The sequence below is a fragment of the Heliconius melpomene genome, chromosome 4, assembly GCF_056956725.1.
Source record: "Heliconius melpomene rosina isolate 202511_hmr_F chromosome 4, ASM5695672v1, whole genome shotgun sequence".
NCBI lineage: Eukaryota > Metazoa > Arthropoda > Insecta > Lepidoptera > Nymphalidae > Heliconius > Heliconius melpomene.
Genome location: NC_140392.1, coordinates 3410141 through 3423147, shown reverse-complemented (window position 1 = coordinate 3423147; position 13007 = coordinate 3410141).

Sequence of the window (13007 nt, the reverse complement as noted above, 5' to 3'; positions counted from 1 at the left end):
TTAGGTTCCCTCTACCTTGGCGTATGCGGGATTCAGCGTGAAGTTGATTTATTTATTTTTTATTTTAAATTACCATTTACAAAGAAGATGTTAGAAAAATAATTGATTTTCAAAACAAATTTTCACATTTACGCACTATAGCTTACAAATCACCTCACAAGTGTTTTCGTGACCTAACCTAACCTTTAGCCATTTATATACGATATTGAAATATAACCCGAACTGCAATAAAGGGGGAAATAAAATATCGCAATAGTGCTGAAAATTTGCGCATTTTATTATATTTTTCACCACCACGGGAAATGCGAGTCTCGCTGACGTATATTGCGTTACGATACGAGTCGAGCATTGTCAAATAAAACTAGAGGATTTCTCCATACTTCGTTTGCATTTGTTTTGTTGTTACATAGGTATGCGTACTCGACAAACATTCATAGATTTGGTTTAAATATTTTATTTTTTGCATGTTCATCAATTTGTGAAATCTACCTACCGGGGTTCAAGACAATAAAAATATGACATGGTTGATACGATGTTTCTACTTGTACTGGGTTGCAAACTGCTCTCTTTTCTTTTTGCTTCATGCTGTATCACGGACACTGCAAAGTGGGCAGAGGGAACCTAGTGTTAAAACACTAAGTTCTCCATTTTACGCCGAATTCAATAGGCATTGCGTGTTGAGTGACGGAACTCAACCAGTCGCACTTGCAGTCAGATGCGTGTGCTAATCAATTCCTCTTAATCTTTTATTCCAGCTATATGATATTTATGAGACCATGAAATTTAAAAAAATTACAACCGCCAAAACAATCTCTTAAAATAAGTGATAAAATATTAGAAGTTATATAGTATCTTTATATAATACAAAATTAGTTACTAATATGTATCCCTTATATAGGATTAAATAGGTAAAGTGACACACCGTCGATCAGTTGCAAAGTAGGCCGTGACGTGACGCACAAATGGTAGACAGCGTGTCGTTCGGCTAGATCACGTAACGTGTTAGTAATTGATTGACACGTTGGATCCTATGCGGCTGCTACAATTTGCATTTTTGCTTAGAATAGAATAAAAGTATTTCCAATATACATGTGTAAATAAAAATATGGAAATTTAGTCACATTATATTTGCTGGTGATTTGAGGTATGGATTTTAAAATAGTGTTCGCAATAGATATGTTACATTTGTAGGCTCTTAAATTACCTAAGCACTTTTGTAATACTTACCTAATTTTTTTTAGCTTCACGCTGTATCCCGCACGCAGCAGGGTGGGCAGAGGGAACTTGGTGTTAAGACATTCCGTTCCCCACTTTTCCCCCGAATTTTTGGAGGTATTACGTATAGAGTGGCCGAACTCAACGCCGCGCGATGCCAGAGCCACCAGAGCGAAGAAATGGAAATATAAATTTAGGTAAATATTTCATTTCCTCGAATGGGGATCGAACTCACAACCGTCGCGGTACAGTCACACCTTGTGCCGTTGGGCCATGACGGCCTTACCTACTTATATATTGCTTTTAAAATGTCGGCCTTTAACTTTTTCAACTCTACACCTAACTATAGTAAGAAAAGCGAAGTTAATGTTTAGCATACTAAGTCAAAATCACAAAATTAAAATTTGTAAAAGATAGATAAAATGTATATACATGCACATATACATTTTATCTATCTTTTATATATGTTACTTAATTTACTAAACGCCTTCCCATTCTCATCTTAAAACCGTTACCCCTGACACGTACAAATGCCACCCATAATATATTAAACGAATCACTACCAAAATGTAAATGAAATAAAAGCAGTGCGTATCACACTGTTACCTTTATTTACTCAGCTATTTTTGATATCCAGTCATATTTTTATGTGCGAACACGTCTGCTATTGTGCGTAATCACATTTAGCTTCCTCATATTGGCACCAGTAAAATATTTCAGTCGCAACGCCAATCGGACGTGACCGGCCCTCTCTCTGTCTCCAAACAAACCCTTTCTACCATTGATTTACTATTATACCCATAGGAGTATAGCGTCACGTTTTTCAATAGGAAATTGCTGGTATGAAATAGTGGAGAGAAATAAAATGTTGATGGCAAGTTTATTTTCTCCAAGAGTATGAGAATTCATATTAAATTATACATTAATATTTTTTCGATTTTAGGGTTCCTTAAAAGGTAAAAACTAAACTCTTACAGGATCACTTTGTCTGTTCGTTTATCAAGACCATTCATCTCGTGATCGCGTGGATGAAGTCTTATGAAATTATTACAAAATATTAATAATTTCCCAGAGTTTAAATCGAATCCACAACCGCTGCGTTTACAGACACACGCTTATAGCACTTTATATATAATATAACTAAAATATTAATGGTATTCACTAAAAATGATAACAAGAATCTACAGTTTTTAATTGTCAAGACTTTTCTACTATATGTAACTGCCTTCAAAGAGCATTATTCTTATCAAAATATCAGCACCACAGAGCATAATTTCTATTTGATCTCAAATTAGCATATCTCGAGTGTTTGATCAGCTTTATTCGATTAGTCTGTAAGGAGTTCCAAAGTTTCTATAGTTCAGTTAACTATCACTAACAGGCGGCGAGACAAAGGCGACGAGTTGGGCCAAGGTTCGTTAGCATGTCTAAAAGTTAAGCATTATAGCCCCGAGCGACACCTAGATCTGAGATAGAAATGTTGGGTGTCCTTGGATAAAGAAATGTAGAAATCTTAGTTTATATATTTTTTTAATATTACTTTTAAAGGTTTTTTTTTTCATTTTCACGCATTATCCCGCATGTAGCACGATAGGCAGAGGAAGCCTAGTGCCACTTCACTCCCCATTTTTGGCCAAATTTTGGACGCATTGGGCGTAGAGTGGCAACGCCTAACTTTGCGTCGCCACCAGGGCGAAGCCATGAAAATATTAAATATTTAATTTTACATAAAATTTTCCTTGAAAACGAATCGAACCCACGACTAATCACAGGGACAGAAGGCCCCACGACTGGCTTGTATTGTTTAAAGATATAAATACAATTTTAAAATTTTATGTCTCTGATGAGGACATCCATCCAACTAGTAACGTATAAAAAAATATACTATTCAATTATACTTTAACTTTCATGATATTAAAAAAAATAAGAGCTTTTAACATCGAAAAGCAAACTTATAAAAGTCATCGAACAAAAATTCAATAAAAGAGTCGAGTCAACTAATGAATAGAGCCGTTTTATTGAATACTTCGGAACTTGAATTATAATAAAAAGAAAGGTCTTAATTGCAAATCGAATTGTCCGCACTTGATAGCAATATGGCGGCCAGACGCTATTGTTTCAGGAATCGATACTGATTTTCAATATGTTTTTAGGGTTCCGTATATCAAAAGGTTAAAACGTGCCCGTTACAGGATCACTTTATTGTCTGTTTATCCGTCTGTCAAGTTCATTTATCTCAAGATCTCGTAGGGGTACGTAGCAGAAATTTGTATAAAATATTGAAGTCTATGGCCCCTTCAAGTACAAAAAAATATAAGCTTCTAAGTAAACGCAATCAAAAGATGCGAGCTTTTATGCATCAGTTTTGCTGCATTTTGCATGAAATCCGCCACGTAATCAAAACCTATAGGATACTTCCCGTGGACCTACAGTTATTAAATTTGGCACGATGTGAGAAATTACAATACAAACAAAGGAGAAAAATTGAAAAGTGAAAATTGAATGTGTGAGATACGAACTTAGTACTTGATGAAAACCATTACAAACTTATAATTGTACTTCCCATTTCACTACAATCCTGAAATTGGTACGGAATCCTCGGTGGACGAATCCAACTCGCACTTAACCGATTTTTTCTTTTATACCAATAGTGTAATGCAAATATGAACTTTGTGTATCAGATTATACAAACATACCAAAAAATTATAGTGTAACGTTGACACAACCATCACATAAAAGTCAAATTTATTATTTGTAATATGTAACTAATATAATAAAGCGGAAGAGTTTGTTGTTTGTTTGTTTGTTTGTTTGTTTGAACGCTAAGATCTCTGGATCTACTGGTCCGATTTACTATGTTTTTGTTTTGTATGAAAGCTACATTCTTCAGGAGTGCTATAGGCTATATAACATTACATTACACATATATACTATTATTTTAAAATACTTTCTAATTTGACATGCAATTTATTCGGCCATGTTAATAACAACCGTCGCGTCGCTACGCAACCGTTACCGCGACATTTTGACATTCATTCTTATGAAAATAAATATAATAGTCACTTTTAGCATTGTATCTAGATTGAAATTATAGTTTACTGTATAACATTCTAATAAATAATTAAGGAGATGTCACTGATTAGAAATGACCTAGCCTTCGGGCGGCATAGTATGACCGACGCGAACGGGCAGATGACGTTGACGGCTTTGTAAATTTTCAAACTTTATTTGCTGTTTATAATTAATTTAAAATAAGCTATGATTCTCATCTTATTTTATTTGATATTGTTGGCTTTTAGGTAGTTTTTAGGTACTGTTTCTAATATTAAGAATATCTTTTAGTTACTTTTACTTCTTATGTTGGTTCATTTCAATTTGTCAGATATTTTTTCTAATAATATGTCTCTACTTATTATTCTTTTTGATTATTTAAGCTTATATTTTCTTACTAATTCTATTGAAAACTGAAAATAATATATTTAATAAATTATCTTATAGTATAAGCAGGCGTAGCCGCGTCCGGGTCCACTAGTTGTGTATAAATAATACGACTACATAGGTATAATATTGTATTCAATAAAGTCAATTAAGCTTTGCTTGTAATTAATATTTAATAATATCATTAAAATGTACTAAATAAGTGAATATTTTCTTTACTTGTGTAATGCTATACCTAAATGTATGTAACTACTTAACTCTCGGGAGATAGCTATACAGCTGGCGGTCGCCACGTCTTTGATGAAAATTTAATGACATGCATATGGCAAGTGGTTTGTATATTAACTTAAGCTCTTACCTATGCGATGAAAGATGTATTTTTTATCTATGAAATATATTATAACTGGAGGTGTACGGGAAGTACCTTATAGGTTTTTATTATATGGCGAATTTCATATAAAAAATACAGCACAATCGAGCATTTAAGCCTGTAAATTCTTGTATAATTTGATTGCGTTTACTTAGAAGCTTGACATTTTTCTGTGCTTAAAGAGACTATGGACTTAAATGTTTAATATTAATTTCGGGTCTCGAGATGATCTTGACAGACAGAAAAACGGACAATTAAAACAAAAAGTGAACGTGTAGTTTCCTTTTTTACATTTTGAGGCACGGAATCCAAAAAATAAAAAAAAAATAATAAGAATTTACATAAAAACTTAAATTTACAAAAAATAAAATTAACTGTTACGAAACGACAGCCATACCGTTCGCAGTTCCAGATGGTTATCAAATTGTTTGGACGACTTCTTACTCAGATAGATACTACAGTCTACAGCAAACACATTTGCATCACAACAATAATAACCGACCGTAATTTAAACTTTATTCACTTTCCCTGTCTTAGTTCGAAAACAAAGAGAATTAAATAAAATTACCCTTTCCTCGGGCGTACCTTATTGTTACTTGTCTTCTATGCTGAGGACTTCGGAAACAAGTAATTAAAGGATAAAGAGATAATTGTCACTAAATTTTACGAGTAACTCTGAAAGCTTACTTCTAATCAAAAGTTGAGAGTGATTCAAATGAATAATCACTTTTAATACTTACTTCCTTGGAAACAAAAATTAAAATATTATGCCAACTGGAATCTATTAAAGTAATAGTACAGACTCTTATCATAAGTGTATATAGTTCATATCTGCATCCACTAAAAATTTCAGAATCAAGATTCTAAGGTGTAAATGAAAAACATCGATGCTTAAAAGTCTAATGACTATTGACCTTATATTTGCTAATTATTATGTAAAATTTCCATAATAATAAATTAATTAAACAATGTTAAAATTATAAAATTATTATTTTTTTTAAATATAATTATTAGTCAATTTATTCACTCTCTCAATTTTAAAAATAAGTCATAAAATAAGAAAGCCTCCATACCGATTACGTAAAAAATAAATCTATAAGAAGGAGGCTCATAAGAATTGCTATTTTACGAGGAAAATTTTAGCAAACGTCTCCGTATCTTAATATTTAGCTGATGCTCCATTATTTTTACGGTCACATAATGACCTCTTGTTGGGACTTCGCGGAGGTCAGGAAGAAAGCCTTCAAAGTGCTCGTAAAACCATGGAGTGGCTAATATCGTCTAATAACAGCAGAGCAGCTTGTGTTGTAAAAAGGTTTTATATTTATACCTTTTATTCACCCTTTCATTATCATCTCTGTTAAATATTTTATTAAATTCGTTATTGTCCGACTGCAAAGAAAGGGTTATGTTTTTCACGCGTTTGTACGTATCTATGTATGTATGTATGTAATGTTCGTTATTATGTCATATCTCCAGAACCACTGAACGGATTTACATAATTGATGTTTTGTTATATTCATCGTAACAGCCTAAATCTTCTTAGGAGTTTTATGCAGTACGGTTTTTGTTTTTGGTAATTATTTTATATATACTTACTAGATTTCTTTTCTGTACGTCCTTATTTTTTTAATTTATATAAAATTTGACAATTTTCTTATTATCAAATAGGAAACTACATTCACTTCATAGCAATTATGCGTTCTAACCAGTCCAAAACAGCATAATCACTTATTAGATTGAGTCATAAGCCTCGCCTATTCGTAGCCGGGCTTCGGGCTTGTGAACAATATTGAAAATTAGATGTTCCTCTAAGCGATAATCGATCCTCAACTGTCATATTCAATGAGGGTTAACATCGATTATTATACAACTATAACGTCATTTGTATTTTGTTGCATTTTTTTCAGCTTAACGCTGTATTCCTCATGTACCACCCTGCTGCAGAAGCAGAGGGAGCCTAGTATTAAGAAACTCCGCTCCCCACTTTCCCCCGAATTCTGGAGGCATTGCATGTTGAGTTACAGAACTCAACACCGCGTTTTGCCTCGACACCAGAGCGAAGAAGTAAAAATATTAAATATTTAATTTCCTCGAGTAGCCATCGAACTTGTATACTATTAAATACAGTAAATATATACTTATATTCGACAGAGAGTTATATAATGAACATTCTTTTAACACATTTATCTTGAGAAACTAACAAGCACGCCTAAATAAAACGTAAAAAGAGCATTAAATGTCCGCAGAGGCAATATTTTACATCTACGCCGGGAACCTTTTAAATCGTAAACATCCACGCCTGCCTCATTGCAAATTGCAAGAAAACCGACTCGCGGTTTGGGAAGTAATGAAGTTTTAAGATTTATGTTTTTACAAAGTACTTCTAGTGGATTCCAGCTCCTCCCTAACAAACTCCACCTTCGCGAGCTCTCGTATACATTTTGCGGTTAGCTTTTTACTACGAGCTTTATACAGCTTTATACTGGTACTTTTAGTAACTTACAGTTCAGCGAAAGGATATAAGAATAATGAAAATAATGTATGAAATATATGTTTCGCTAAATGTATAAATTTATATTTTATTATTTTATATATTTATAGGACAATTTTTATTAATGGCTGAAAACGAAAATTAGAGAGAAATTAGAAAAACGTCTAGCAGTTTTTAATATAGTTATAAATATTTTAGCTTCTTAAAAATATAATAAACCAAATATTATTATTTGAGAATTCAAAGTTTGAAATCTTTTAGCCAATAAGATTAAAAAGACAAACTGAACTGTTTCTTCATTGATATTAAAATTTATCAATGCCACATTCAATAAATAAAAGTTTATAATTTACCTTTTTTCACGCTGAGAACCTAGTGTTAAGGCACTCCGTTCCCATTAAGACACTTCCACATTTTCCGCTGTGTTCTGGAGGCATTGCGAGTAGAGTGTTACCTCATTACTAGAGGATAATGAAAATATTTAATTTCATTGTCCTCTCAATCAAATCCACAACCTTACACTTTTACAGTATCACGCTTGTGCTCCTGAGCCTTCTTTAAGTCTTGACCAATGAAAACTAGATAGTATTAAAATGTCAGGTACCTACCGCCAGTAAAAAATACAGTCGAATTAATAACCTCCTTTTCTTACAGAAGTCGGTTAAAAATACTTAATAACCATAATTTATTGTTCCTCTTTCACATATACACACTTCTAACACTTTACACAGCACACTTAACACTGTTTCTATATCACTTGAAAACCGTCACAATTTTACACCTTACGAGAGGCAGAATAACGACGTACTGACTCAATCCATCAAAAACGTCACTTTTTCTCCTTTATTACCTTCCTCTTTTATAAATAACTATGTGGGTATTATTATTTTATTTTCTGTAAAATACCCTCAAACTGACAATTGTCAGATTACAATAGATATCCAAAGGCAAATGAAATAGCCTATCAATTTGTTGCACTGTACAACGAATATTCAATACAAACAGAAGTCAAAGCTTTGATAATTACTACAGGCCATAGCGCTCACATTCTTGGTTTAAAGCAAAATCTTAATAACTGTAGGTCAGCACTTATTTATATTATAGTGAATTACATTTTATTATTATTTTTTTAACTTTAGTATATCAATATAAATATACAACAACAAAGAAAAAGAAAAACACAATTTTGGTGTAAGGGCGTCACCACATGTGATCTCTTTAAGGCAAGTTCTATTAAAAAAAAATTGTAATTTGGAAAAAAGATATATTTTATTTACTTGTTATCATTGTCCAAATTAATATGTATTAATTGAATTTAAAAGTTCATTATAAAATACGATATTTCACTACCATATATTTTCGAAAATAACATCAATTGTGGGATGCGAGGTCGAAATAATTTTCTAAATTAGCAATTTCGAACACGTGTCCGCAATAACAGACACGTGCTCGCCGCCCGAAGCCCGACGCCCGGCCCGCGGTCGCACAACAGCCTTAACAACCCAATAAAATGATACGTCCACAACTTTAAAAGCTTTCAACTAACAAATTTGCGTAGGTTCGAATAAATAGATATTTTAATAAATAGTTTAAGTTTTGTCGCTATATTGTACCATTAGGTAGTAATATGGAAAAAATGAATATTACATGGAGGTTCGATTCCCACTGTGCTTAGCTCTGGTAAGGTGGCAAAATACAGCGTTTAATTCCGCCACTCAACACGCAATCCCCCGATATTTCGATGAAGGTGGGAAACGGAAGTGCCTTAATTGGAACAAAGTGTCCTTAACACTACGTTTACAGGTTCCCTCTGCCTATTCTGCTAAATGTGCAGGATAGAGCGTGAAGCTAAAAAAGAAAAAAAGAAGAAAAAGATGTGTACTTAACACCCTGTACTGAAAATGAGACCAAGGATCATTTTGTCACATTATTATAGCATTGTCAAGTACTAACGTTTTCTTAAACGGCAATTTATAATATTATAAATATAAATATTTGAAGGTTAAATTTCTGCTTAGATTCTTTATTACTCAGTTTCAAAGGCATTTTAGAATTAGATTACATTACAAAAATATAAAAGAAAAAATAAGCATTTTTTTCTAGTTTCTAGCATTTGCCAAACAAAGAAAACTATAGAAATATCACATTATAATTATATAGGCGCCAGTTATGCTCTCAACCAATATATTATTCTTCCCAGAACAATAGTCCCAGTAATTACTAAGGAATCGCAACGTAATGGAATTAGCTGTGTTAATTTGTAGCACAACAAAGCTAATTATCAAGGGATATGATTTACAACGGCTTGATTAGGTCCCATTCATACGTCGCGGTCGCCATCAGCGCGCTGGTAATCAGATTAGGAGGTAATTTATGTGAACTGGTGGTGGTTTGTGTGATTGCTGTGATTGTGTGATGAGGAAGAAAAAACAAATGAATCAGTTTCATATAGAAAGAAAATCGAGGTTAATGCTGTTAGCCCGTGGAAGGAACAGGATACTATGTCCCTGAAGAAATGCGAGCACTATGTGGCTGACTGTAAGGGCGCCCCCTGCGGGACTCGAACCTCGGCTTACGACCTTCGAGTGGAGTGAGGTTTACGTTTTATAAGAATAGCAAATACTATTAAAAATAACGGGTTGTTAGGGTTCAAATTGGCAATTTCATGATAGGTGTTCTCTAATAATATGAAAATAAATCAGCTTCCCACTGTATCCTACAGCAGGGTAGGCAGAGGGAACCTTGTCCGTTTCTTATCTTCTGCAGAATTCTTGAGGTGTTGTGTATTAAGTGGCGGAACTCAACGCCGCGCTTGCACAACATCAGAGAGAGAGAAATTATAAATAATCTATTGCATTTTCTCAGGTGAGGAACCCAAAACAAGTCTTGTATACATTCACACACTCGTGTCCTGCGCCATGACTGGCCTCAAATATATCAAATAAGTTATATAAAACAATCTACTCCAAGAAATAATAACTTCCACACAGCTCTGCTATGTATCAACGAAAACTACAGACACGAATTTCTCTTATTTTTGGCATCACAAATAACAATGTCCAAAAGAAGAACTAAACAAATATCAAATTAAAATCAAAAATACCTTAAATCAAAAATGAAAATCACTTGAGACCGTCGTGGCGCAGCGGCACCAAGGGTGTGACTGTAACGCGACGGTTGTGGGTTCGATCCCCACTCGAGCAAGTGAAATATTTATTTACGTTTATATTTCCATTTCTTCGCTCTGGTGTCGAGGCAAAGCGCGGCGTTCATTTCTGCCACTCAACACGCAATGTCTCCGGAATACGGCAAAAAGTGGGGACCGGAGTGTCTTAACACTAGGTTCCCTCTGTCTACCCTGATATGTGCGGGATACAGCATGAAGGTGATAGATTGATTGATTTAAAATCAAAAATTAGTATCAAAATAGATAATATTTACTCAGAAATGTCAATTAATACGCCAAAGGAAGCAATTAGCGTAACTATACTAATTGAGTACGTCGCCGTCCTTCGCCTTGGAACGAGGGAATTAGCATAGCCCCGACAGCCGTATGAGCGGGCGTGAAATTGCTTCAACCGACCTATTATATACGTATTATGTAAATCGTGTGCTGTAAGCCTCTCATTTACTGGGGACAAAGAAATGGAAACATGATCGTTTGTATAGCTTTTTGGATAAGATACTAAGAATCGGGAGAAATGTGCTCTGGACTTATATATCTACATAGTTCCTTTTCCAACTTCACGCTGTATCACGCATGTAGGCAGATGGAGCCTAGTGTTAAAACACTCCGCTCCCCACTTTAAGTATCGAAAGTTATCGCCGCGATTTGCCTCAACACTAGAGCAGAGAAAATGAAAATGAATAATAAATAAAATTATAACTACATTGTCGTAATAAATGCCTTAAAAAAGCGTAAATTATTTTAAAAATTAAATTTTTTAGAATATATATACAAATAGAACATAATCAAAATATTATCTAAAAAACGTACATAATATATTTCCTGAAATAACCGACGGTAAACATGAACTTATATAAGTCTGTATTATATAAAATACATGAAAGCTCCACTAAGCAGTAAAGCAGCACGTGAATAGTTCATATTTTCATTTTTATATACCTGAATTGCTTTTACGAATCAAAGTGTTCCATTTTGTAAGTCAGGCGAATACACTTAAGCCTTTGGATCGCTTCTAAAGCGGTGCTCGCCGTTTCGTAGGCTTCATTACTTATACTGGCAGTTCGGCTTTCAGATATCCAAGCTATACCAGCCCCTGGAGAGCTCCAGGTTCGACGAGTGTGAAGCTATCGTTGCAGAACACTTGCATATAAAGCTGGAGCCACACTTAGCTAACGGTTGGTGTTAATGGCCGTTTGTTTTAATGATCGTATAGTCTTTGACATTGAAGTTACATTTTGCTATAATAGTGTTGTAATGTTTTTAGGGTTCCGTACCTCAAAAGAAAAATAACCGATTCCGTATAGGATTATTTTGTTGTCCATCTGACCGTCTGTCAAGACTATTTATCTAGAGTTCGCGTGAAGATATCAAGAAGAATTAATATTAAATATTCATTTCTAAAATCCTATGGAACATAGAAAAAATCAAGCGCAATTAACGCAATTAATTACAAACATGTATCGTTTTTGCGACATCTTATATGAAATTCTACATTTTATAGGGTACTTCTTATGGACCTACAATTATAAAATTTTGGTAAAAAGTGAGAAGTTGCAGTATACATAAAGGAAAAATATCCAAAAAGTGATAATTTATAAATATTTGATAGAAAAAAAATATAACAAACGTTTAATTGAATGATTGATGACTGATTCCTCAAATATGTCCCTATGTGTGTAACTTGGTACGGAACCCTCGGTATGCAAATCCGATTCGCATTTGACCTATTTTACTCTAATATAATTTACTCATTAAAATAAATTGTTCTCACCTCCAATGTGAAACAAGCATAACATCTACTTGAGTCAGAGAACTTCTAAAGAAGATAACATACGAACATACAGTTGAATTACTTTCAAAATGATTGCAACTTGAACTACCACTTCCAAGCTATGTTATAAAAAATATTAGCTTCACGCTCTATCCCGCACACAGCAGAGTAAGCAGAGGGATGATCTAGTGTTAAGATACTCCGTTCCCCATAGATAGAAAATATCCTTTGGCTGTACCCAGTTATAATATACTTTAATTTCTTAACTTTGGTAACAAGGCAACAGCTCGGCGTTGGGGTCCGACACTCACCAGGCAATGCCTGGAAAAAATCGGCGAAAAGTGGGGAACGGAATATAGCGTGAAGCGGATTTAATTTTTAATTTATACCTAGTTATAAACAATACCACCCACCAACTGGTTATATTTCCTGATGATTACCAGGAGTACCTACACTGCATATAGCATAAAAGCTCCAATAAGGCTAACCCGTTTCTCAAACGACAAATTCAACCGCTGTATAGCTTTCAGAA